The sequence below is a fragment of the Cyanistes caeruleus genome, chromosome 4 (genome assembly GCF_971803275.1).
Source record: "Cyanistes caeruleus chromosome 4, bCyaCae1.hap1.1, whole genome shotgun sequence".
Taxonomy (NCBI): domain Eukaryota; kingdom Metazoa; phylum Chordata; class Aves; order Passeriformes; family Paridae; genus Cyanistes; species Cyanistes caeruleus.
Genome location: NC_141704.1, coordinates 3,601,605 through 3,629,542, shown reverse-complemented (window position 1 = coordinate 3,629,542; position 27,938 = coordinate 3,601,605). Strand labels below are relative to the sequence as shown.

The 27,938-nt window shown below is 44.4% G+C and overlaps 1 protein-coding gene and 1 long non-coding RNA gene across 6 annotated transcripts in view; one reads left to right on the top strand and one right to left on the bottom strand.

Moving 5' to 3' along the window:
* The window catches only part of LOC111923149 (endonuclease domain-containing 1 protein-like), a 158,905-nt gene that overhangs the window by 56,868 nt on the left and 74,099 nt on the right, over positions 1–27,938 (bottom strand). The window contains exon 4 of one of the 5 annotated variants that reach the window (XM_086886411.1): positions 13,323–13,504. The exons of the other annotated variants lie outside the window; for them this stretch is intronic. The gene's annotated coding sequence lies outside the window, so the exon portion shown is untranslated. The remainder of the gene's footprint in view (positions 1–13,322; positions 13,505–27,938) is intronic. 5 annotated transcript variants of the gene reach the window in all.
* LOC111923152 (uncharacterized) lies at positions 377–8,977 on the top strand. The gene is made up of 5 exons (XR_015286051.1): positions 377–587; positions 4,648–4,769; positions 5,039–5,438; positions 7,083–7,376; positions 7,935–8,977. It is a non-coding gene; the product is annotated as an uncharacterized LOC111923152 (long non-coding RNA).

Below are 27,938 nucleotides of genomic sequence, written 5' to 3'. Positions count from 1 at the left end.
AAGGGTAAGCCCAGGGAGCGAGGAATGAGAGGGTTAAGTGGGAAGCAGGCAGAGTGGATGGAGGGTGAGCCCACCTGCCCCCAGAGCGATGCCCGCGCACCAGGAGCGGTGCCAGCCCGCAGCCCGGAATAGCAGCAGGGCCGGCGGAAGGGAAGGAAATGAGCAGTCTTAGGCAAGAGGTCACCCCAGCCTGACCACACCAGCACTTCAAGCACGGTTTTGCAAGGGCCTGACTCCACAAATCCCCGCTGGTACCGAGGGTCATGACTTGCAAGGCCAAGGAGCAAGGACGCTGTGACACGCTCCGGTCACTGTCACTTCACAGACATGGGCTGAGTGTCAGCGGGGAAGCCACGTGGCATCCCCAGTGTCATGCAGTGACTTCCTGAGTGCCACCCAGGCTCGGAACATCGCCTGCAACCTCTCTTAGCACACACAGTGCCTAAAAAAAACGGGAACCTTCAGGCACCTCCTATTACTGACAGCCATCCTCCGTGACTCAGGAATCCGCTTCTGGATGCTAGCGTGCATTCCCGCTCCCTTTCCCTGCAGTGCACAGAAGAGAAACGGAGCTGAGTGCTGACACAGTAAGTAGATTGATTGCAGTATTTTGCTTTTTGGACCGAGTCCCAATTTCAGTCTGATCTGGTTCTCAGATAGGAGGCTGTACATTGTCACAGCGTTTGTAAGAGCGGTTGCTACACTGATTCCACGAGATAGGCGAGGCTGTGCATCTGCGTATCAGAAAACCAGATCGTGCACGCTGCAGATGCATCGAATTTTCTCAGAATAATAAAGTGGAGAGACACTGAAAACAGCATGGAAATCGTATGATGGGCTTCTTCTGAACACACTGGTATAAATACAGGTCGAATTTGCAGGGAGTGCTCAAATTTGCATTGTTATGTTTTTAAAGCCTTTTGAAAAGCAAAGATTTTCTAACAGTTGAGACAACAAGCCTGGGAGAAAGCAGATTTGGACTGGTTTGTCCTATTACTCCAACACTGACTGTGGATCATGCCACGGAAAAACTCAACTTCCAATCAACTACTCAAGTAACAGGTGAAATTTTCCCAGTGCTCAGCATCCAGAAGATGTCACCACAAGCTGGAATTGAGCACACAGGTGCTTCCTGCTGCCTGGCACACTGAAAAGCACACCTTCCAAAGGATGGTTATACACTTAAAATGGAGATGTATTAACCAGTCCTTATCATTAAATGTATCTGAAGTACACAAGCAGCTCAGAAGCTCCTTTCCTACATACTATGATCCCAACAGACCCCTGCACCTTTCCTTTGACACTATTTTATTAAGTTTCCTCCAGAAAGAATGCATCCTTGCTGATCCACATGGCATGACCATTATATTTTAACAGCTGTACCATTTTGAGAAAATTTTTGCCAGGAATTCACGTGCTGTGATGCCACTCAGATTTGATCTACACGTATTTTAGACCAAAACCTTAAAGCTTCCAGGCATCTCCTGAGGGACTGGAAGAGGAAGGTCTTCAGACCCCTCACTTTGTGTTAGTTGCTCAGCATTTCTTCTAATAAATGAACCATGACATTTTAAGCAGACGAATTGCCTCTCACAAACACAGTGGTTCTACCAGACTAAGACAGACAAATAGTGAAAACGTATTTCTGTCAATAAATAAAAAGCTGCTTTGAACTGTTTTTCAGCCCAGAACTGCAAATTAACAGTCTCTATCACGAAGCCCTGTAATATTTAAAAAGGGTGCCATGAATTTTAATGCCAAGGTGTGTGATGTATCTTCCAGATGGGAAGCATTAGAAAAAATGTTATTACACACACATATTTTTAGTATTAGGCAAATGAGACACGTTCTTGGGGCAGCTATCTCAACTGAAATGTGCAGTTGATCGTACAGAATTAAAAAAAAAATAAAAATATTCAGACAAAACCACAAAATCACAAGGGATGGGCGATGTATTTTTTTACCACCCTCCTTGCCCTACCCCTTTGCAGCAATTTAAATGGTTTCAACATGTTAAAAAAAAAACAACACAAACAATTAAAAAAAAAAATCTTACTTCTTGAAGCTGTCTGGTTGTTTTTCTACAGACACTATCTCAGCATTCCACAGCCACTACAGCCATGAACTGCTGCTTTCTGGTTTGCTGACATCAATTGAGTGTCTCCCTTCACTTTCTCTTGAGCAACAATCAGAAAAAACCCTTGGTAATGAAAGCATTAGAAGACAGAACCTCCAGTAATAAAATCTATTTTACTACAGCAGGAAACACATTTAAGATAATATGCAGGGACTTCAGGGAGAGCAGGAAACAGCTTTCTCCCACCTTGAGGAGCTGTAAGAGAGCTGGAGAGGGACTCTGGACAAGGACAGGGAGTGACAGGACACAGGGAACGGCTTCCCACTGGCAGAGGGCAGGGTTAGATTTGGTATTGGGGAGAAATTATTCACTGCAAGGGTAGTGAGGCTCTGGAACAGGCTGCCCAGGGAAGATGCCCCATCCCTTAAGTGTTCAAGGCCAGGTTGGATGGGGCTTGGAGCAAGCTGGGATAGCGGAAGGTGTCCCTGCCCATAGCAGGGGGTTGGAACAAAGCTGGATCTTTGAGGTCCCTTCCAACCCAAGCCATCCTGTGGATCCTGTAACTTCACACCAGTGTGGTGGTTAAAATACAAGCTGAAAGGCTCAGAACTCTTTGGGGTTGAATCAAATGAAACAAACCAAGCCAAAATTACTTCTCATCAATCCACCTTTGATCATGCTGTTCACAACTTTCACTGCAGCAGCTACAACATGCCACAGTGTACTGACCCCTTATGTAACCCAAGCCTTGGGGAAGTCAGTAACCTCCACTCCTGCAGCAGCTTCCTGCACCTGCCCCTACAGGTAATAAAGGATTACATGGATCAGAACTGCACTGTTTATGAAACTTTGTTTTTTTTCTGCTCAGCAAGCAGCTCATTTATTCTTAAAGTAAAAGGAGTGGCTGTGTTAGGGAAGAAAGAAAAAAAAAAAAAAAAAAAAAAGCAAAGAAAAACAACAGAATGAAAAGGAAGAACACACCCATATGGAAAAAAATGGCCAAAGACAAAGCAAACTTACTGCAAATGCTGCGCAACCCTGTCACTGACAAAAACAAACTATTAATTAGCCAGAAGGGAAACTTTGAGGTTCTTGTTCCTGTGTTCACTGAGAATCTGTCCACACTTCCACAGAGATCTCACGCTGCTCTTACAATTGTTGTGGTAAGTTTTAATATCAAGCAGAACAATAAACAAACTTTAGTTAGTCTTGCCACTGTAAATATTTTAACTGTGTCCCTGCAGACCCACAGGTGGCAATTGGCAGCAGAGTTTTTTGACAAAGCACTTCAGTTCCTGCAGTTCCCAAAGCATGTGTAAACACCACCAGGATCTCTGCTTATGTGAAGAATGCAAATTTGAGGGTTTGACAGATCTACAATCCAATAGGCTTGTATTAAATACAGCCCCACGTTCCTCTGGATATTCTGCACAGTTACTACAGCATTTGAACATCATCAAGAGATTTGGGCTGTTTTAACAGTAACAAATATCTGCTTAAGTACAGCAATTTTTTTCTGGATTTGTCTAGGATTAAAAAAAAGTGTAAACACTAACTACTGTACAAGCTGTCTTGGCTGCAGTTCCAAGCTTTATTGGAAACTTACTTTGCAACAGGTGACCATGTTCAAGGTGAAGATTTCATTTGGAAATGGTCCAAAGTTGAGCACGTCTGCTGTAAGGACAGGCCAGAGGGTTGGGGTTGATCAGCCTGGAGAAGGCTCCAGGGAGACCTTAGAGCTCCTTCCAGCACCTAAAGGGGCTTCAAGAGAGCTGGAGAGGAACTTGGGACAAGGACCTGGAGTCACCTGACAAGAGGGAATGACTTCACACTGCCAGAGGGCAGGATTAGATTCGGTATTAGGGAGAAATTCTTTATTTTGAGGGTGTCAAAGCATCTTATCTGGCTACCGATGGAAACCTGCAGGGACTGGTGTTTTCAGAGCACTGTATATGAAGTTATTCCTTAGTAAATACCTTTTTGGCAGCTAAGACAAGAACTGTCACTTCCTGTAGTCACTCACCTCTATCTGGGCTTCGAAAGGACTTGCTCTATTCAGTAAATATTGAGACTGTACTGTGTACAACTCAGTATGATTTAACAGGGCAGCAGAGACCTTACCTTGGACAACAGCCTGACTGCACCTGACTACAGAGAGGTCACAGCTGGGGCTGTAACTCTGCCATAGTAATTGATAAAAACAGGTTCAGATTAGTCACACTGAGCTACATCCAACCGTACAGCATTTATAGTTAAATATACTAATAAAAGCCTTGTCAGGCAGGGTCTGGTAATGATTTAAAGTTACTTTACTTTCCCATCTCTTCCATTAAAATTAAAGCAATTTCAAGTTTGGGAGCTGTCTTTATGCTGAGGCATTGCAGGTTTGTAATTTCAGCACCTTTTATTAGTCAGGTAACTCCTTCTCCCCTGCAGCTCTTGAGTCCTTTCAGCTCCTGGGAATGCCCACTACAAGCTGCAAGAAACCACACGGACTAAAAGTTTCTCTCTGTAATGTGAGAGCCAGAAAAGCCTGCAATGCATAATTAAGGTCTGACATCTTTCTGCAGGAACAGCAGCAGCATGCAACCAGCTGACCAGGGTGAGGATTATTGTTTACTTCACGCCAGACACAGTGAAGTGCAGGCAGAGTAAATCACATGCCATCCAAACCAGCTGGGAAGCAGCGGAGGTCAGCAGGGTCTGTGTGCTGTCCTGCACATCCCACACCCTTGTCAGCTCTGCCTGTCTCAAGGAGGGTGCTTCTTCCCAAGTCTCTCAGGTATCCTCACAGAGCCAGCCCATAACGCTACTCCAACTTTTTGCTACCTCCCTCCCCCCTGCACTCACCCCCTCCCACCTCCTCTCTCACTTGCCAGTCTCCTTCCCCACCCACTCACTTTCCCTTACTCACTCTCTAACCCACCCATTTTCACGTTTCTCATTCATCTCCCTCTTCAGTTACAGACCTGAACTTCAAACACCTCCAGTACACTCAGGGAGAGAACTCTGGCTGCCAAGACTCATCCGTCCGTGCCTCTCTCATCAACATCCCCATGCCTGCATCTGGCTTCCTGGAATCTGAGGGAAGGCAGCTTACTGCTCCATGCTCCCTGTGTCCATCAGGCTCCATAAAATCAATCTCCACCCAAATCACTGCTGATCTTTCCTGCCATCCCTTCTGGATGAGCCAAATGAGTGAGGATGGATGGAGTAAGGACTGGGCAGTGCTGGCCGTGTCTCTGCCACATCCACGCGTGCTGTGCCTCCAGCAGGCACCCAACACACTCCCACCCTGCAAAACCCCATTTCTGGGGGCTTCCAACCCAACCCTCTCAACCTCTGGAAAAGAAAAACAGAGGTAATGCCTCAGGAACGTGCAGAGGACTGGGGTAAAGGTGCTGTTTCATGACCAGAGGGCAGCTCTGAAGGGACCGGCTCAAGCCAGCGTGGCTGTGCGCCAGCACACACCAACCCCGTCCTTCTCCCATGGTGACTGCAAAAAAAGAAGTCCATTTGTCCTTTTTATAGACACTGAATGTTTTTCTTTTTAAGGGGAGGATACTGATCTAGCTCTTAGTGGTCAAGACAAAGGAAAACTTTTGAGACAGCCCTCTCTGGGCACTCAAAGCTTCTGGTAGTGAAGAGCAGGCTCTGAGGAAGAAACAACAACCAGGCAAACCCCAAATCCCACAGAAACAAGTAAAACTATAAAAAGAACAATAGTTATGAAGAACTTGAATGGAAAGCTGGGATGGGGGGGCTGGGGAAGACTCCAGTAACTAGACTGCAACTTCCACTAATTCTGTCACTAATAGAAAACTAGTTTTTTTGGTTTCCCTGCAATGCCCTCTGCAGACTTGCCTGCACACAGTCTCCTCACAGTTTAAATGCCACAATGGAGTTAAAAATCGCTTAAATTTTATCTCCTCCATAGAAAAACATTTTCATTTCCAATTCAAATTGGCCTTTTCAGGTAATTTTCAACAATCTCTCAAATGACACCAGAACAGACCACTCTTATACTACAATAAAATATGCGTCTGAGAAATTATACTATTAGCAGTTCAATTTAAAACCCATCTTCAATCAGTAGAATTTTCCCAAATCCTGAAAAACTGAACATGCAGCACTTAAGATAAGTGATACATTTAATATTCAAGAGCACATAATACTATTCCACTCATATTTACGGGCTGTTAACACCAGAGAGAATTACTGAAAGATGAGAATGTAGACTTGAAATAATATGAAATATTATGAAATAAAGAAACGGAAAAATTTAGGGCATGTTTTAGGCAAAGAAAAATCTTGCCATCAAACTTCATGGGGAAGATTCCAGAGGATCTAAGTGGAAGGCTCAGTCATTTTCAGCCATAAAATGCAAGGGACAAAAAAAAAAAAACCCAAACAAACCCACAACCACCCAAAACCATGCAGCAGGAAACATGTACTGGCAAGACGACGGCCTGGATGATCTAATGCACTTTCCATCTCCAACATCTCTGATTCTGTAATTCCATAGGAGCTCTTAGCACAGGGCTGGCCAACTTCTGCAGCAACTCAGTTGTCTGATTGGTGTTTGATAATCACAGAGCTGGATTAAAAGGAGGCCCTTGTAGCTGGGTGTTGTAGCTACTCCCCATCAAAGCTGTGCCAGTAGGGATGTGACTGGCGGGGGCACAGTAATGACAGGGTTGTGGGGAACTCTCCTAAACAGGCACAACAGAATTTATGTCATTAAAGAGACAATCATCATCTTCCTTGCAAAACGCCCGGGGTCAGCTTTTGACAGTGGATTTGATAACGCAGAGCTCAACTGTGTCAACATTTATGTAGGCAAATAACTTCGCTCCTACGTGGGAGCGAGCCTTAGAGCGGCTGGATCTATATTATACAGCATTTTTAACTATTTAACTCTTGATTTGTGCGCTGAGAAAATCTTCCCTTAGGGTAAAATACCAGCTTGTTTCTCAGATCATGTGCTTTGTTTGCTATTTCCAAGTTGTTAGGTAAGCACACACGCAGGAAGGAGACGGCGCCGAAGGACGCATGGCATGAGCACACCTCTGGTGTTTTAAAGGAGGCTGTGTGAGAAAAATGCATTATGGCAACAGCAGTAAGAATCAATCAGGAAAACTGACAGAAAAATGCAGAAGAAGAGAAAAAACTCCAAAGCAGTAGAGTAGAAAGCAGAGGCATGAAGAAAGATAATCCTTCCCAACTGTGCTGTGCCTGCTGGGAGCCAACTGCCCGAACTATTGCTGCCCCAAAACCTCCTGCAGACAGGGGCTTGGGGGTATTTTGCCTTTTTTTTCTTTTTTTCCTTTTATTTTCTTTTCTTTTTCCACCCTGGCCAATGCAAATTCTATCCTGACTCCAATTACGACAGGATGTGATTTGTGGAATAATAGACAAAGGGAAGTTTTGTGAAAAGTATGAACAGAAGAACAATTTTTGATGCCAGTTTGATAAATGGCATGAGCCTATCAGGCTCTATAAAGCTTATTTCTATATATTCATATATAACAGTAAGATTTAAGGTTGAGATTGGATATTGGGAAGAAATTCTTGGCTGTGAGGGTGGGGAGGCCCTGGCACAGGTTGGCCAGAGAAGCTGTGGCTGCTCCTGGATCCCTGCAAGTGTCCAAGGCCAGGCTGGATGAGGCTTGGAGCAGCCTGGGATGGTGGAAGGTGTCCCTGCCCATGACAGAAGGGCTGGATTTAGTTATTCTTACGGTTCCTCCCAGTCCAAACCATCCTTTGATTCTATGATCAGTAACCAGAAATTTTAGCAGGGGATGGACTCCTCTCTGGCACTACACATTATTATCTCAGCTACTTTTCTTTTTCTTAGGTACTCCTCCTCTTTAAATGCAGACACCTAAAATCCAGATGCCAAAGGAATACAGGAAGGAGTGTTCAACAGATGGCTTGTTTTGGAGAAAAAGGTTAAGTTAGCTCTTCCTTGAGCTCCACTGTGATGAACTGACAGGGAAGGTGAGGTTTCCTGAACATGCTGATGAACTTCATGCAGCTGTCACTGTAAGTGACAGTGTCACCTTATCCTTTGCTTCTGGCCATTAATTCCTCCCACCTCCCCATCAGCACCAGCAGCCCTGTAGTCATGTCATGGGATGGAGCACCTCTAATTTCCCAGGAGAAAAGAAATAGAGAAGAAAAACCACTTTTTCAAACCAGCTCAGCAAATTGAGCTGTTCAGTTTGGATCACTCCAAGCCCACTTGGTCATCAGGGATGGTCATGGAAAGAGCTGACCTTGAAACCACATGTGAAACCTGCAGAGCAGGTACCCTCTGCTCACACTGAAACACAAATGGCAAAACAACATCCAACAACCAAAAGCCACGTCCACAGAAGACAATATTGTCACCTTGAAACAGTACCCCACTTGTTAAGAGCTCACTTGGGAGGCTGGGAACTTCTCCCAGGGCTGGGAATTTTTCCCCCTGCAGATGCCACCTCCTGCAAAGTGCCTGAACCAGCAGGCTTCAAGCAGATCTTGGGCTGAGGCTGCTTTCTGCCCTCCTGCTGGAGCTGGGCCAGCTCACAGGAATTCAAAACTCACAAAGCCATGAAGAGAAAACCCTGGAGGGCAATTATGACTCCATGAGAAAGAGACTCCCAGGAGAAGGGGCAGAGCCCCATATTCTGGTCCCTTCTCCAGGAACTGCTCATGCCTATTGCACTGAAGATTCCTTAAAATGTATACATAGCTCCTTTTATACTAAAGCTTCAAAAATACATCCTATGAGCTATATAAACACACCTAAGAGCCAGTGAGAGCTCTGCCCTAACAGGAGAACAGCATATTCCTACCTGTATTCTTGGAAATATTTTTATACTTGGTAGATAGAAGTAAATCAAAGAGCAAAGCTGAGATCTTCCCAGGTATGAGTCATTTCTGCCAACCTCATGTTTTGGCAATAAAACTGCATGTACACTCTCACCTGAGCCTGTAATAACAGGTCATGTGGGGAATTTCTGTAGCCACTTGGGTTCTTAAAGGTACAATTCAGGTGCCCAAACTTTGGTGAGAAGTGAAAACTGCCTGTCAGTGTCCATTTGCTGCACCAGGGAACACCTGCAGTCCCAGCAGGACACGGCAGCACTGCCTAGAGGTGTCCCAGTTTGACAGCAGAAATAAATCCAATTCTGGACGTCCCATCCCTGGAAATGTTCCAGGGCAGACTGGACAGGGCTTGGAGCAACCTGGTCCAGTGGAAAGTGTCCCTGTTCATGGCAGGATATTGGAATTGGATGTTCTTTAAGGTCCCTTCCCACCCAAACTATTCTGTGATTTTATGATGCGATAAGGAAGCGTGGGGATGAGACACCAGAGACCATCACACATAGCTCTACCCTGAACGTGCACTGATAAAAGTGGCTTCCTTCCATACCTCACACTGCTGGATGTGTCTTTATTTGCCTCAATTACCTCTTCTTTTTTAGATGTTGGTGTTACCATTCCAGCAGAGTGATGGAAGAGGAAGACTCCTCACTCCTCTTTTCTAGGTCCAATTTTGAGCTCACCATTTCCTATGCAAACTTTAGCTGCAAACTCTGGATAGCTACAGGCCATAAAAGAACCTTGAAAATTTACACAACAAACAACAGCCTGTGAACTTCCACATGGGAATCCCTCAGATATCAGTACAGATCAACACTATCAAAACACTACCCAGACCTAAAACATCAAATACTTGGTACAAGACATCACACTACACCCCTGTGCATCCAGCTTTGGACTCTTAAGTGTCTTCCTTACATGCAATTTATGGCTTTTGTTTCAAAAGCTACTATTTATGATAAAGGCAGTTTTTTTGGTTAATTCTGTTAGTTTGACTGTTTTATTTTAAAAAAAATCCAGACTTTCATTAACTACTGCAATGAACAATACTCTGCTTCAGAGACAGAGTGCTGTTCCACCTGCCTCCATGTGCTGCCTTTTTTTTGGCTCAAGATAACAACTAAAGGCATGGAAAAACATCACCTTTGCAACATGTAATTTAGATTCTTTCAATCACATTAGGCAACATTTTCAAAGCTGCCACTAAAAAGAGATGCATGCATGACCAACTCAGCATATCCTATGATTCTATGAATCTATGTAAAAAAAAAAAATCAGGTTTCAAAATATGCTTTATTCAATTTTTTGGGGGCAAACCATCTCTGTGCACTGCATCAGTGGTAAAAGCCCAAAAATTTCAAAAATTTCCCCCCCAAAAATCCCCTATTTCCCAAAATAGGTGATTTTCAAGAGCAGCACTTTCCCTGTCCCACAGATAAGTACAGAGCAGTGAACTCAAGATCTAAGACTCTTTCTCCTCAAACAGGGCCTGCTTGGGATTTTTCAGTAAATGGAACTGCTCCACTGTGATCTAGAAGAAATTTGATCCGCTGCTTCAATACAGGTTTAACAGTTAACAATTAAGCAGCAATAAAAATCTGCAACTTCCTTTCTTTTCATCTGAAGTGATAAGAAAACAATGATTTTCTTTTCTTTTGGAAATAAAAAATTACTCCTGAGAACATTCTGATAAGGTTACAGTTAAATAAATTATTTTCAGGAGATATGCAGTTAATTCACAAAAAATACTTGGCAAAAAATGTATCTCTGAATATCTAATTCATATAACGTTCTCCTTTATTTGTTTAATTCAAGTAAAATATTTTCCTCCACCCTTTCCTTTTCATAGGCTTTTCACACCCACATAACAACCAAGTGACTCTTCCCTGACCCGGCCTCCCACGCCTTTTGGTACAACTGCTCCCCGCTCTTGAGCTCTTCTCCCAAGATCCAAAGGAAGCACTTAAGGAAGGGAAAGGAAACCCAGTACAATGCTGAACCTTCCTTTTTCTTTTTTTTTTTTTTTTTTTTTTTTTCATTAAACCACTGGGTTTATTTGCTGTTCTGCAAGGGTATGTGGTGCATGGAGAGCCTCCTCCGTGGCTGTTTTGGAAAAAAAGGGAAAAAAATATCCCTGGAGTGCTCCTTGCAAATGCCAACACAAGTGGGTTTGGGAAGACAAGGTGTCATGGTGTCACCACCCAGGGAAACTCCAGCAGCAGTGGATCCCTCCCTTTGTGGAGAACCTGCAAATTCCTACAGCTGTTGTTTGGAGAAGACACGTCACAGAGCAAGACAAATTCAATAATCACTATTCTGCTTTTCCCATTTTCTCATCTCAGCGTTCCAAACGATGCTCTGGAAATCCAAGAGCTACAGTATCCCATATCAGCACCCTCTCTAAATGGAAAATACAGTCTTAATGCTGGTAAAGCACCAAAGGGAAGTTAAATATCACTGCCCTCATTTCATCGACAACTAAAAATAAACTACTTGCCCAAGAAGCTCCCCCCTCCAAAGAATTCCTCCCAAATACAGTGACAGAGTCGACAGCAGATTCAGGGAGCACAACTTCCAGACCCAGCTCTGTCAGCCAACGTGATTCTTTCCAGCCAATAGTATGTTAATGATTTGGGGGTTTTTTGAGAAACCACTAACTGATATATTTTTTCTTGGCATTTTACGGAGCCACTTAAAAATAACACCGTTTCTATTCTAGGTATATTTTGGGGAAAGTATCATTAGATTTAATTCTAGGGATGAACATCTGATTCTCATGTGAAATTCTAGAAGACCAGAGCCTTGTTCATTCAGTGTAACAGGGAAATTACAGCTTAGCCATGGCTCTGGGGTGATGTGATACCAAAGCTGGAGCTCTGGTCCATTCCCTTTGCTCAGTACCAATGTCAGCAGAGGTTTGTAGGTGAAAGGTGGGAGGGAAAAGCAGTTTCAAACTGTTTCTGTCACCCTGATCAAAAAAAAGCTTCCCCCTCATTCACAGACTCCTAACCTGTAGCAGGGCAGCCAGTGCTTTCTGCGAAAGCTCCAGTGGGGAAAAAATAATGAAAGCACCTCTTCAAAGAGCTGCTGAAGGGCTTTCTCTCAATCACATTTAGCAAGATATCATCTCAGCGCTGAAAATAAGCACATAAACTTACCAATGCACTATCGGGAGAAGCATCAGAAATAAAGTTCAGGTGTTACTCAGCCGTCAGCACCTCAGCTCCTCCCTGGCACCAAGTAAATCCCACAGCAGCAGGTACCAGAACTGCCTCTCCTCTGCTGCTCACACCCGAATGCTCACAGCCAGGCTCTGAATCTGCCACCAACAAAAGAAACCACAGGAAGACTGCTTCCCTAATGCTTCAGAACTGAGTCAGTGGGTCAACAATTCCTTCGGTTTAGGAGCCAGACCAATTCCCTTAAACACCCCTTCTTCTCTTTTCTCTTTTTTTTTTTCTGATGGAGAAGCCAACTGCCTCCTGCCAGTGGCAGCCCATCTGCTTCCAGAACAGAACCAAACCACTCCAAACCACCACCTCGTTTTGGCACAGGCACCCGTCCTGACGCAACTCCATTTTGTCTCCCACGTCTGGGAAAAGCCATGAGAAAATACTTACAATTGAAAAGGCAGCAGGGAAAACTGCTCCTCGTGCACCTTGCACAGGCTGTGCCGGCTCGCAGCCCACGCTCCATCTCCCATGCCCGGGATGGAGCGGCACAAAGGAGAGCGCTTCACGTGAGCCCACACCTGTCCCCCCGGTGCCTCGCTCCGTGCGGGCACAGAATATCCCGGGTGTGCATTTCAGGAGCGGTGCCTGAACAAAGAGAGAGCTCCGGAGCTGCTATCCCTCTTCCCCATCCATGACTCAAAACGTCTGGTTGAAAACTGGTTTCGTAATAACCCTTTAGTTCCACCTACTCACATCACAGAGCGATTCTTGCAGCAAATGCACAGGAAATCACCAACGAGTGCCAATGGAGCTACTATTCCAAGAACCAGCTCTTTCGGTTATTCCTTCATCACTTGGAAACCAAGATGCTTTTACTTTCCCTATTGCACAGGGTGTAATTTTTTTTTAAGATCAGACTTTAACTATGATCCTGTAAAATACTTTGTTGATAAATCACCAGCTGAAAACTTGCCCACTGTATTTAAAAAAAAAAAAGAAGAAAAAAAAAAAAGAGACAGAGAGAAAGAATTTCACAATAGTCATTCCAGAAAATACAGTAACTCCTTTCTGGAAATAATTCACTGGACAAATCAAGCGGGGAGAATTAATTTTTGGAGACAGTCTGCATCCTGCAGAGCACACAAAGGCGGTGTCGTCAGCCACGTGCCTTTGTGACCACCAACAGCAGACCCCTGACTCACCCAACCACGAGATGAGTCGCTATGAATGGTTTCCTCTTCTTCCACGCTCCCCTGGGGTGCTCTGTGCCACTGGCATATCCTGAGCCTAATCCCGACTTTGGTGGAAATTCCAAAACTCATCTGGGAAGGCTGTGGCCACCAGCTAACGACGTGGCCATCTGCTCGCTCCTGCTTTGAGTCACCTGTCAGCAATACAAAAGGAAATTACTCAGCAGCGAGCACGTGGAAGCCTCTGCTACAGCCTCTGGCGTACCCCTTACGGGAATGCAACATTCTGGAGCGCTCGGATCACCCTGAAAGGAAAGTGTTACGTCCTGTAGCACTCCCATTCAAAAAAAGTGAAATCTGGTTTAAAATGAAGATAAAAACGAATGCCAGGAGTGCGGGGAGAGCGTGTTTCAGCTGGGTTCTCAGTGCCAGCATCACTGAGGCTGCCATGGAAGGGGGGACAAAAATAAAAGAAGACATTTCACAAACACGAGACCTTCACTGTGCGTGACAAGAAAAATAATTAAAACAACTGAGAGAACTAATCTGTGGCTGCTTAGGAAGTTAACTCTTCGAAGGAAGTGATTAAGAGAACAAAAGCTAAGTGTTATGTTTATCAAACAAGTGAACTTAACCCATGGAGAGGGCTTACTCCTGTGAGTAAAGGTGGAGTACTGTCACAGCCCTCCCTGCAGGCATCAGTTCATACTGGGCTGGGAGCTTAGTGAATATTAATGAATTACTATTTCAAAGAAGTAAGTCTTATAAGAAATACGAAGCACAGCTTTGCCAAAACACCAAATACTAGCAAGAAAGGCAGCCACAATGTCCCGTGCCTCTTTACAAAATCCCCTTGATCTAATGCCTATTCAGGATAAAATTCACAACTATTTTCCTGAGAAGACCTGATTAACCACTTAAACATTCACGAATTCAGTCCCAGCAACAGACATTTTTTGTTTCATCACACAAATTCAGCCCTCTGAAACAAGGTTCCCAACTTCTCCCCCAAAAAAACAACCGACAAATATGAGACAGTTACTACAAACGCTGCTTTGAATCTTCAGGAATTTCACAAAAAATTAATTAATACTAAAGATCTAATTGTCTAACCTGCTTCTGCATGCAGAAAGAGACAGACCTGGTGCCTCTACAGGGGGGGAGGGAAGCATTTCTTGTTCCTGTTTCGTACTTGACTTTTTTCCTGCGCAGGAGATGATCTAATTATCCAACGTGTCAGTATATTGCTTCACCCTTCCTCGTATGTCTCCTTACATTAACATATTTTAACAATTCAGCTCATTAGGAAGGAGGCGAGGAACAAAATGGCAAATTATCCTTAAAAATCAATCACAAAGGCAGAAGTCTTCCCATGTTTTGTCCTGTACCTCTCCAAAACTCTACCGGAGCACACAACCAACGATGCTGAATGTAAATGCGTCACAAATCTCCCCAGATCTCACACATCCTCACGCTGCTCGGATGGAAGTGTACCTGTTGAAGACAGGAGCCTGATGGGTGAGCTGTGCAAGGGAGTCATTTTGGGTCCTGCCCAATTAGAAGGGAAAGAAACTCCCAAATGCCAGCCCCTTATTGTTCCCAACCGTGCTGATGCTCAGCTGCAGGCACTGTGGCTTCGAGGGGGCTGGTGGATCTCATGTATAATAATTAATGATGGGTGATGAAAGCAAGCCATTAAACCACATAAGACTGCTACCCATTGCCTTGAAATGCATCTGAAAAACCCTGAAATCCAAATATAACACGGACAGCACCTGCATTTGCATATGTAGGATGCCAGGCGAAGTTCCCGAGCCTTTTTATCAAATGCTCTTTTTTACAGCAAAGAGCCATTCAACACCCAGCCCTGCCAGCAGATACGGATTTGAGAGATGATCTTGTGTTTTAAACCTTCCCCCAGATTCCTACAACAGGTTTAGCCTGAGCAGAGTCCCCATGGCACACAGTAAAACCACGGGATCTCAGGAAACGTTTCTTCAGCAAGTTTTGTGTATAATAGCAGTGCCTATATATAAACGTGTTTACGGCTATTCCCAAAGAAGAGCCTGCTCTGAAGCAGCTCCTTTATTGTGATCGAACATGCTGGATTCGTTCCCAGTTTTAAGCCTTATATAAGGCCTTCAAGGAAACAGAAACTTATTTTGTACAAAATAATGCCAGTATGGTAGTAGGTGCAACGGAATTATCCTGTTACACATTAAGTTTTACTAATAAAAGACTTACATTGCCGTCATAAAGTCAAATGCTGCTTCCCACTAGTACAAACAAATATTTCCTGCCAGGTACGTCCACTCTGACTAATAAATAACACAGCTTTCTGAACCGTGGGCTGCAGCATAAATATGTTAGATTATCCCTGTGGCTTGTCAGGAGGGAGCACAGCCCAGCGTGCTTGCAGGGATGGCTCACTCCAAAAACCCTCAGGTATGCAGCACAGGTCAGGCCACGTCAGGTTTGGTTCTCACATCCCCATGCAGGCTTCTGGCACTGCTCCTGCAGAATCTACACTTCCCAGGACAACCAGGGAGTCAAATCACTCCAGATTCAAATTGTCATCAGGACCAAAAAGCTGGGCGTGTGACCAGGTCTTAAAACTCAAGCTCTTGTACTCATAATAAAACCACTAAATTGGTAATAAGCATCAGAGGCTTTAAAATGAAAAATACCACCAAAACCCAACAAACCAACAAAAAAACCCCCACTTGACAGAAATGACAGGTTGTGGTTAACATCTTACGGTGGTCTCCACGCTGTGTTGCTGCAGAGAATCTGCTTGGGCAGAATACATCTATGCCTGACACAGGCTGGGAGGACAGCACAGCTCCCCGGGTGGTGCAGGCAGCACAGACACAGCCAGGGAGACAGAAACACCCACTCTGGTGCCATCTGGGTGTCTGCATCCAAATAAATCAATCAATCAGTCTGTACTGGATTAGCACAGGCACTCTGCACAGCACTTCATTGATAGCACCAAGGCGTTTTCCCTGCGGCCACGTCCCATTTTGTGTTACCACGCAGAGGCAGCTCAAGGACTAAACCAGATCAAAACTAAACCTCCTCTTAATTAAGAATAAATTATTACAGGACTGACCTTGCAGATACCTTGGCCCAACTTTTCAGAGGGGTTCCCAACTCAGCACTGAGGTTTAGCACAAAGCACAACACTAACATTTTCTTCGGGAAAGAGATACTTCTCACCCTTCTGCATCCACCCATTGCGAAGTCTCTTGCCTGGGAAGCAGGAGACTTGTATTCTGCTTTTTCCTCCTATGCCCACAGCCCGGCACTGTGCTGTAATTTTGATACTACACATTTATGAGCAGAGTAGTGACCTCCCACCTCTCCTTCTGAAACACGCCCCTGCTCCCAAATCACATAAAAGATTCAAAATGGGATGATATGCAATCACAGTTTGTCCCTTACCCTACAGTGGAAAGTACTTCACAGGGCATTTGGAAGGCTAGGTTTTAATTTCTTTTCTTAATTCTGTTTCTGTGTTTTATCCAAATTCTTTAAGCAGACCCCAGGTCAGGACAACATTTAATATTGCCATACCTTTTTCTTCCCACTTCACTTGCTAGCAATTCCGAGATACTTAACTCCTCTTATTCATTCTACAGGTGTCTCCTGTATTTATTTTTTGTATGCAGTTCCAGGACTAGCATTTTTTTATATTTCATTTCATGGGCCTGCACACAAGGCATGTTCACAAATACATTCTGGAGCTGTAGAAGCTGACAGGAATGGTTGAATTCTGACCCTGGCATGGAAAGGATGACGTGAGGGGCAGGCGAGGCAGGATGGAATTGGTCTCCTGACTTGCTCTGGTAGCTACAACAGATGGATCACATAATCCAATGCAAACAGCAAGCAAGTTTCTTGGTAATGAGAGAAAAGGACACGATGACCTCTAGGTAAAAATCTTGGGAACAGCAAGCACACATAAACATCAACCTGAGCAACTTTAATTCTGTGCCAGAGCCTGAACTGAAGATAACAGCAAAGACAAACACCCAAGATAGATTTAATTCAAGCTGTAATTCACTGCATGAACATGCCAAAATTGTGGTTCAAACCTCATGCCTTTTAACACTCCTCACTGTAAGCTTATTCTTATCTTGGTGATGAATGTAGGATTTTAGAAAGTTTTTTGTTTGTTTTTTTTTTTCAAGCCTCTTGCAATTTTGGTGCTGTGTTCTTTAGTAGGGAGGAAGCTGAAGTACTTCAGGTTATGAGCTGGGGTGGAATATGTTCTAATACTGATCCACAAACACACGGCGTCTCATGACAGGGCACTGATAATGAATTGTTGCATGGATACAGACAAGCGCATTACTGTTACCTCCCTCTCCCCTCCTCACCAATAAAGGGTATTTTAATTTAAGATTTATTTTGTTTGCAAAGTTTGTTCAGCTCCTCCAATGGGAAGCAACAGCTGCATGAACTAACTATGTTTTCTTCTATGTACGAAGGTACAGATTATCTTAGTATGTGCTTTAAATAACAGACTAAGTCTCCTTGTTCCTTCTTCTGATTAAGAAATCCTTGAACAGCTCAGTTCCCCAACACTCAGAAACCCCAACAGGGTAGCAGGGGCCATAAACACTCATTTTCTGCCCCAAGCACAGGAACATTTCAGAAATAACGAGCATTTGGAGGAGGGTGGATTTTTGGGGGGATTTCCTTTATTTTGAGTGCTCCAAGCTCATACCACTAGATGGCACGTTTGAAACTCTTGGCATCTCAGTGAAATCACAAGTCTCAGCTCAGCATCACACCATGCTTATCCTCTCCTGGGATGGAAAAGTACAGGTAAAATGATATCTCAGGAGCCAAAGAATTGGGACAGGCAGACAATGGCATGGAAAAATGTGCCTGCATGGGAGGGCAGAGTCTGCCAGCGAGCTGAGGGAGCGATTGCCATAGAGAGCTGAGCTCCAGCACTTCCAGCTCTCATCTTGGTGTGGCCTTGGTAAATCTCTTTAAGTCTTGGGAGAGTATCTGAATGCCAGAGGGAGCTGAGACAAGAGGAAAATGGCACAGGAGGGAGAGCTGAGCCTCTGAATGCACAATGGCACGCTGCACTGCGAGCTGAGCAGTGCTCTGCTCTCTGTACATCCCCGAGAGCTCAACACACCAAAAACCATCCACAATTTCTCCAAAACATCACTGGCATGACCTGGCAGGGAGACATTCAGGGCACCACCAAACAACATGGGAAAATGTAGCCAACCCACAGCATCCCGTGCAAGATGTGACTTTTCCTGAAGTGTCAAGCACTTCCCACCCCACAGACCTCCACGACAGATAAGCAAACACACAGCAGCCCCTGACACTGAGTCACAGCCTCCTGAGCAAGTCCCCTCTTGTGCAGGACACGTTTTGGAGTGTACCTAGATGTGCCCCGGTGCACTGGCCTTGGCAGGGATGCCAGAGCCTGGCAGCACCACTTCCTTATGGCTTCTGGCTCGCTCTTGCTGCCAGTTCCTTAATTTAACTCAACCCACTTAGAAAGTGCATTAGCACAAGCATGTACCAACATTCCAACCAAGTAACATTCCCTCCAAGGAGAACAAGTCGGTTCAGCACCGCTCCAACGATCGCGGGCGCTCGGAGCTGGTACTTGTCATGGCATTGCACCCCACATTCCCTCCGTGGGCAACTTCAATAGATGGGGATTAACAATTTACTATGAGCACTTCAACATCTGACTCAGTCCTTGGAACGGGCACTCGTGTCAATGGAAAAAAAAAAAAACCCTGTCAATTTGAGCTGGAGAAGGAGGGAGATGATGTTGAGAGAGCTGCAAGGGCAATGGCAGAAAGTGCTTCTTGTCTGGTGGAAGAAAAAAAAAATCTTCCTTCTTCCAAACAAGAACTGCAGCAAAAAGAAAAAAACCCAATGTTTTCCTTATGTAGGATTGCCCAAAGTGTCCTCACCATCATCGCCCTCACTGAGGGACCAAAACACACTCCTGAGGCAGCACAGGAAAGCTTTGCCATAGCACCATCTATCCTATACTCTTCAGGAATTCTGCTCTTCCCTGATCCATCAGTTTGCCACTATTTCGTGTATTTACATGCTCCTGTTTACACAGTATGGACCTGTTGGGCAAATACTCCTCAAAACACGCCAGAGTACATTTCTGTGTCGATGTCTGCAGGCTCTGCCAGCAAGTCTGTAGATATCAACACGTGGCTGTATCAAGCTGCTGAAATATTCCAGCAAGGCCTCTAATTTCAATGGACAAACAACTCAAGAGAATTCAATTTCAAACATAATGATACAATCATCTCATATGAATCTCTCCAGTCCCCTCTGGATGCAGCTCCATCCCTCTAATCATCCCTCTCTCTAGTGGTAGATGATGCTGAACCTCTTGCAAGTAAGAATATACCATGGTGCCTTGACTGCTTTTAAATGAAAACCACAAGTACTCCAAAGCAAGACAGGAAAATTCCTCAGTGTAACTACAAAAACCGCTGCAAAATTTTTTGGGGGAAAACATGGTGGATCATCTATAAATGAAAATCCTTGCAGTTCTGGTACAGATTTTCCTCCTAATGAACCACTCAATACACTGCATCCTAACTGAAAGCAAGGAAAATACTCCATGAGTGGAATTATTCTCACTTCTATTTAAATACCTGCAGCACAGATGTTGTTATCTGGGTTAGTCACAGGGAACTCCTTAAAAGTCAGAGCAAAGAAACTGTCACTTGTATGACATGATTCATCTGACTTATTCCAGGCAGTTATTTGGGATGTTTTCCCTCTTAGAAGGGAAGCCAGGAATGTCACAGCCCTGTCAGATAAGTTACAGTGATACCAAATTCTCAAATGCTGCTTTAAGCTACTGTAAAAAAAAAAAAAAAAAAAAAAAGGGAACTTTTAAATAGTGATTTGTGGCATAAACTTTTATATACTTGTTTAAATGGAAAACTGTAAGTAAAAATGTTTCCCCTTACAGGTTTTGTTCCACGAATTTTTGTCCTCAAATTTGCAAACTAAATTTTGCAGCACTGGCCCAGAACACAGATAGGCAAAGAACATTGGGCGATGTGAAAGTAACCAATCCATTTCCCTCCTAAAATAGTTAATTTGAAAGCAAACAAAGTAACCTAAAGAGCAGACAGTGGATTTCATCACGCAATACCCTTTTATGTTAATAAAAAGATTTTTATGAGGAAGGAAGAATAGTCTTGTGGTTAAGGGCAAGATGTTCAAAGTGCACTGCTAGCTCTGGACTGTATTTTTCGTGACTAAGTCTCCACCTCGATGTCACATACATTATGCTTATTGCCTCATATTTATATTTTTGGAGAGGACACAGTCAGGGAAGGAAGTACTGGGAGGATGATGAGGCTGTTTTTCTCCAGCAGAGCATCAAAAGCTGAGCCCCCCTTGTATGGCAAAGCTGACTGTGAAGAGGATGGATCTCATGGACAGTCACAAGGACGTGGCTATTAATGAGCAGAGCTGAAACTCATGACATTGCTCTGGCCTCTGCAGCACGGCTGCATTTGATATATCTTATCTGGAAACTCCCTGGCCACTCAGCCTTGTTCTCAGCATAAGGAGAACGAGCATCAGCGTTTCCTTAACCTCACTGCCCTTGCTGCTCTGCTCCTCAGCAGACAACCACAGGTATATAAACAGCTTTCTGAAGAAACTGGAGAGACCACAGGGATCACCTTCTGTGAAGTGATGTGAGCTCTCAGCGCTCGGTTGTGTCCCAGGGCGGTGGCCCCAGCCTGGCCGTGCACTCTGCAATGTGCCTGAGCTCCCCGTGCCAGGACTGACCTCTGAGGCACCAAACTCACCAGGAACATGGCAGGCATTTTGTCATTTCTGAGCTCTCTCCTGCCGGGGCAGCATCAGGAATGTAACAGTAATTCAGACAATCACAGAATGGTTTGGGTTGGAAGGGACCTTAAAGCTCACATCATTCCAAGCCCCTGCCATGGACAGGGACACCTTCCACTATTCCAGGTTGCTCCAAGCCCTGTCCAACCTTACTTGGAACACCTCCAGGGATGGGGCAGCCACAGCTTCTCTGGGCAACCTGTGCCAGGGCCTCACCAGACTCACAATAAAGAATTTCTTCGTAATACCTAACCTAACCCTGCCCTCTGTCAGTTTAAAGCTATTCCCCCTTTCAATACATGCCCTTGTCAAAAGTCCCTCTCCAGCTTTTCAGTTCTCTTTTTATTTATCTCCCATCTACAAAAACAGACCTACTCCACTCTCACCAACGCTCCTAACTGAATTACTGTATTATGGTAGATTAGCAGCTTCTTCTGAAAAGCCTGCCTGCCTGCCAGGGAAAGTCAACATCCTCGGTCAAAGAGCACCCAACAATTAACAAACTTCATTTAGCTGCCACCAAATGATGTCACCAAGAGCAAAGTACAACAACAGAAGTGACAGCCAGGCGGGACATGAGCTTTTCCCAAGTATTGTTCGGGTGACAAGGGAACAAACCGCTCATTGTTGGTGTGCCCGTGGAAGCGGATGGCACACACACAGCTACCTACGTGTCTCCCAACACATACTGAGAGATGCTCAGGCAAATTTATCTCTGCGAGAGAACATCACCTCCAACAGACTGCAAGCTGAATCATGTAAATTTGGGTAAAGAGAATCCCATTAAAGAAGCAAAATTAACGCTAAGTGTATCAGATGAAAGACTCCTCTTCTAAAGCCAGCGCCTGAGCGCAAATTCAAGCTACTTCGAAGATATTCAGGTCATTCAGATAATTATTTTAAAATGGCAGAGAAAGACAGCCTGATGATCCATGTATGGAAACAGGAGCCAGAAGCTCTGAATCATTCATAACAACACTTAGCAGCTCTATCATCTGCAGATCTCAAAGCCACTCCACAAAATGGATATGAATCGCTGGCACCCAGCTGTGGTTCCTCTGCAGTGGGTTGGCATTGCAGGGCTGCACTGGGAGGCCTGGAGAGCACCAGGGTGCTTTCCAAACAGCAGGCAGTAATTACAGCTTCTGTCCCTGTTTATCCACCTACCTACCTGCAATTCTCATTTAGCATTCCCATGGCTGACAGCTATGGCTGTACCCAATCGCCCTCCACAGGAACCCCTTCATTTAATTCTGTGAATTCTCTGGCAAGTCTCACACTTCAGAAAAATAATAAAAAGAACGTGTTTTTTTTCCCCTCTCCGAATAGCCACATGGATTCAGTGGATTCCTCAGTACCTGCTGTATCTGGGAGTCATCTTTCATGCTATCCTTGTACTGATGAACAACAGAGCTGAGCCAAACCTACCTTTCCCATCCCTATACCCCTGTGTTTTTCCTTACTCAAACTGACAGACTGAAACCTTTAGATTTACTTTGCAAAAATCAGGAGGCTAATGCACAGAGAAAGTAAGTGGTGTGCTGAAATAACAGGATGACTCTCCAAGATAAATGCAGGCTCCACATCACCTGAGTCCTGGCCTCCCACCTGATCCAGTCAGGGCTGCTACACCCAGTTTGAGCATTTATCTGGAGGTTGCGTAAGACTCCTATAAACTGTCTGTGCCCCAACACCCCTCTGTTGATGCCAACAGCTGTTTCCCAGGGCAGAAGCAGAGGTCTGAAGGGGTATTTGCCTTTTACCTGAAGAACATTTTGTTAACAACACTGCACTGCTATTACCCATTATTGTTTCTGTGGCTGATGTTACAGGTTAGAAACAGGTTCCTGCTTCCACACTGCCTTTGTCCACCCCATTCCTGCTGCGTCTGTGTGCCAAATAACAGGGATATCAGCTGCTGCAATCTCCTGTCCGTGGAACATCTGAAGTACAGTGTGCTGGAACCTTAAGCAGATGTAAAGCACACTGTCCTGCAGGTAAAACTCCATGACAGGACATATTTCCCAAAACAGGAGATGCAACTAAATAGAAAAAAGGAAGGAAAAAAGCTGCTACTAAAACCCTGTCAATTTCTGCTGGGTATGAAAGACTCAGACAGCTGAAGTCTCTTCTGCACTGTTCATCCCTCAATCAGGTTTTCCTACACATCAGAGGCCCAACTTAAACCAATACCTAATAATATAATTTAATAAAGCCTTTACTCTGCAAGCTCATTTTACTCACGACCACTACATATAGTGTAGGATTAAAACTTTACATTCTCTCTGATGCTCCCTTTTAACTCTATCTGCTCTGATAACTAAGTTATAATTCAGTTCTTGATACTCTCTTTCTTTCCCCTCCCGTGATGGGCTGATGGAAAGAGAAGTAAAATTCCTCTGCAGGTTGAGCCTCAATTAGGAGGGACAAAGATTTTACTAAAACTGGGAAATGACAGGTTGCATAGGAAAGCATGGACTAAACCCACTGGGACAAATGAGATTTTATCTCATAAATCCACTTTGGCGAGCAGGGTCCTCATTTTTCTATAAAGATTTTTCTCTCACCTTCTGGGAATTTTCTGTAACATGTAAGTTACCTTGTAAATGTGTTTGAGATACTTCTCCCAGCATTGCAAACATCATATAATGGAGCTACAGGAACTTCAAAGGAAGTGGCTGCTTAGGTCAAAGCTGAAAACATTTACTGTCACCCAGACACACTTTTATCAATTTGCTCAGGCAGAGCCATTTGTGGTACACCTTCCCTAGATGTGCCTTCAAAGAGAAGCGAAGCTGCTTCCCCTCAACACTAGGCTCCAGAAAAAATCATTTCCTGGTCCAGCCCAGCTCGTGCCAAGATATTCCTTGGACAAGCCGCAGTGCCAAGCAGCGCCCAGACCTGCAGCTCACAGCAAGGACTGATTTTAACAAGCACAACTTCCTGCTTTTCAAAGGGGCTTATCTGAACTCCTCTTCTTCCAAAGGTGCTGGGTAGTTCTAAGATTTGTCATGTAATTTTTTCCCTCAGTACATGTACCCATGTCCCTCCACTGGCCTCAGCTGGTACCCAGGAATTAACACTCTCCTTAGCCCATTACAAAAAAAAAAAATAAAATCAGCCTTCCACTTCTTTCCAGGTCCAACGTTTGTGTCACATTATTTTCACTTCAGTTATCATTTAAATTCAGCAATAATGGTCCCCAGTCTTCACTGGGAATACTGAGACTCTGAAGTCAGTCCACTACGTCTAATTATGAAGTCAGGAAACTCCAGTTTTTAGAAGACATATAATATGTTAATAATTATTTTATTGTTGTTCTTTCAGTTCATAAAGGAATTTCAGAAGTAACTTAGTAAAAGTTAAGGCCTCAGTAGGCACGAGATCCTAATTTCATGAGTATTACTGACATGCATAAAACACTTTCCTGGATAAGGACCTATCAGGAGATCTCCAATTCTTCCAGCAATTCCAGCGCAGTCCAGTGTGAAACACAGCTCTGCTGAAACAGGGAACTCACACAGCCTCCTGCCATTCACACTCTCCCAACTCTGCACCAAGCCTGCCTCTGTTTGCAGCCACCCCACTGCACAAATCCTGCACCACAACAGGGTACAAGCCTGGATTAAGGATGAAGATGGGGCAAACAGCCCAAATACTGGTATCACTTAATGGGCTGGTTAAACTCATTTATGGTAATTGATAAAAATCAGTACAGGGATGATCAGTTAAAAGAAGTTCATTATTTCTGTGTCTGAGTTTCCCTTTATCCTCTTTGCCTCCATCCCCCAAAAATACCTGCTTCTTGGAAATTCATTATTTTCTTTCCACAGCATTGACCAGTGGCCTTTATTGTGCCAGGTATTTTTTCACTACAATGACTAAATAATCACAACTACTTCTAAAATTTCTTTTGCAGCAACATTACCAGGTAAATGCCAGAGAAAGCTTATCCTGCTCTGAGTAGGAGGTTGGACTGGAGACCTCATGAAGTCCCTTCCAACTTAAATTATTCTGTGATCCCATGATGTGAGTATCATGTTATAAAAATCCATACAGGCTTGTTCATGTTTTTTGAGTCTCATGGAGAAAAAAACAAAACAAAACAAAACCAAACCTTCATCTGCTGCCAGAAGGTAGGGAACTGGGTGGCAGTGAAAAAAAACCAACAAAAAACCCTACCAACTTTCACTTCTACTGGTAATGCTTCGAACTTGTCTATACTCCTCCGAAATTATTTTCATCTTGGGATCTGAAAATTCCCTACACCCGACTTGCTCCATTTCATAACACCATCCACGCTCACGTGTCTGTAAGCAAATTCACTCTGGCACAGTCAGTGATACCTTATTTATTTCCCTGTGAGTTCCTCTTTGGAAAGAACAAGGATATGGAGCACCCAGACGAGTAAGACTGAAGAAAGGTCACCAAAAGAGACAGTATGTTCTTATTGACTGCCCGTGTTTGAGGGAAAATTTGACCATGTACTTCCACCCAACAGCACTGCTCTCAGTACATCGTTCTATTCCCCAGGGCTTGAGTGCAGACTTTAGGTCAGCCCTAATTCTGTTTTCACCCCACTTCAGCTCAGCCTCTCCTTGAGCCTCCCCCAGCCCACACGCGTACAACTAACGTGTTAAAGGTCACAGCATGGCACACGTGAACAAATCTGCTTTATGCCTTCTAAAGCCTTGAGAACTTAATCCTTTGAGAACCAGTTCCCTTCCACGTCTTTGTCCACAAGAAATGACACTGGAGCTCTTGGGTTAAATTTTTCCAGCCAAGCCCAGGGATTTCACTCCCAGTACAGCGAGCGCGCGTTGCCCATCGCATCCCGAACTCTCCACCAGTGCTTTGGTATGTGTTGGCTGCTCTCCATGGCAAGTAAAGGTTAAGGTTACAGAAGGTCTCTCCCAGGTTTCAACATGCAAACATTCAAGAACGAAGATTTAGGACTTGGTGTGCAAGTGAAAAGGAGAGGATCATTAGCAGAATGTTGGGGACAAAGGTACTGGGAAAGGATGAAATTTCACTCTGGAAAGACTGACAACAAAATGCATTTTGTGTAATTTCTTTCCTTTGCACAGTCAGTGTAATCCAGATTATTCTGCAGTTGTAACATGAGATTTGAGAAGAATTCCACACAAGAAACTTCCAACTGGGCTCAGGCAGGAGCTTCAGATTTAAAAATTGTCACCAGGTTTGTCAGGCAAACCACAGAAATCAAATGTGTAAGTAACTACAAGATTATACAAATTCCCCATACTAAAAGCCCCCTGAACACTCTTTTCATTGTAAAAAAGGATTAGCAGCACATAAACAATTTATGTAAGGAGGCTTGAACGATTTTATTGCGATGTGCTATTTAGCATTTGCGGAGGCTCCAATTATAAAACTTTTAGTTAATTTTCCACAAGTCACCCAGTGAAATAGCATGTTTTGATTTATTTAACAGCAAGAACCCTTGGTAGGAGACTGTTTTACTAAATGTGGTCATGCAGCCCTATCATCACATTTCTGCTGGATGCAAGTTACGTACAGAAAAATGAAATTTTGCTCACTGAACATTAACCAATTGTTCAATCTCACCCAGCTTTGAAGAAGCTCATACAGTGACCACAGTGATACTGAATATTTGTGTCTCAAAACAATGTGGCTATGTTTGTATCACAAGGGACACTGAATAAACAGCTTAATGCTATCTCAAAAGAAAAGCCGAACTTCTGGACCATAAAGCAGGAGAAAGGAACTCTGATACAATACAGCACAATCAACTCTCAAATATGTCTGGTAACAGGAAGCTGGAGTAACCTAGTTAATGAAAAACCATCAATAACAATACTATTCTTTGCAAAGCCAGCTCCTGGCATCTTTGGGTGGTTTTACTGCCTCGGCCATGGTATTTCCGAGAGGCACGGATCCAGCCTGGATCCCAGAGCGACGTGGTCCTGTTCCTCTAACTCAGCACCTGAGCCTCGAGGGCTTGTGCACAGCAGTTTGTGTCTCTGCACAAGTCCAGAGTCAACACGGCTGCTCTGCTGTTTGGCCACCGCAGTGTCACCACCCCAAGGTCTGCACACGGACGTCACCGGCCGGACCGCGCGCAGCAGAGCGCTCCAGCTCCAACAGCAGAGGACTCCTGGCGTCCCAGGGGCTGGGGCTGTTCTTGCCCAGCTTTAGATCTTCTTTAGAGAGACGAGAAAGAAGCCACCTTCATCCTTGGAGAGCGATGCCCTCCTGGGAGTGCAGGTCCCAGCACACAGAGGTCCACCAGGACAAAATATGTAACCACAGGCAAACTGCAGCCCCAAAACAATCAAAGCACCTGTGCCCATTCCCCTGAAGGAGCCATACAGGTGAAATTTACACCTACTTCCACTTTCTCCATGACCAACAGCTTGCATAACACCAGCAACAAATCCCAGGCTGCTGACAAAAGGTGGACTAAACAACAGAGTGGTACTCTGGAGGGTGGAAAGTCAGTAAACAAAACAAAAATAAAATGCAAATGGTATGTAGCTAAAGCAAACTGTATGGTTCACTGCATATCTAGCAGGCCAAGAAGGAAGGGAAATTCCTTCTCAGGGTTTATGTGAACAATGAGTTTCCCTGAAAACTCCAGGAGGCCGTTCCCAGCTCCTCCACTGGCATCATTACTATGAAAAGCAAATGCTGGAAAGGTTGTTTCAGTTCATTACTGACCTCAGCTGAAGTCTGAGGACCAGTGAACTTCAGTGTGGA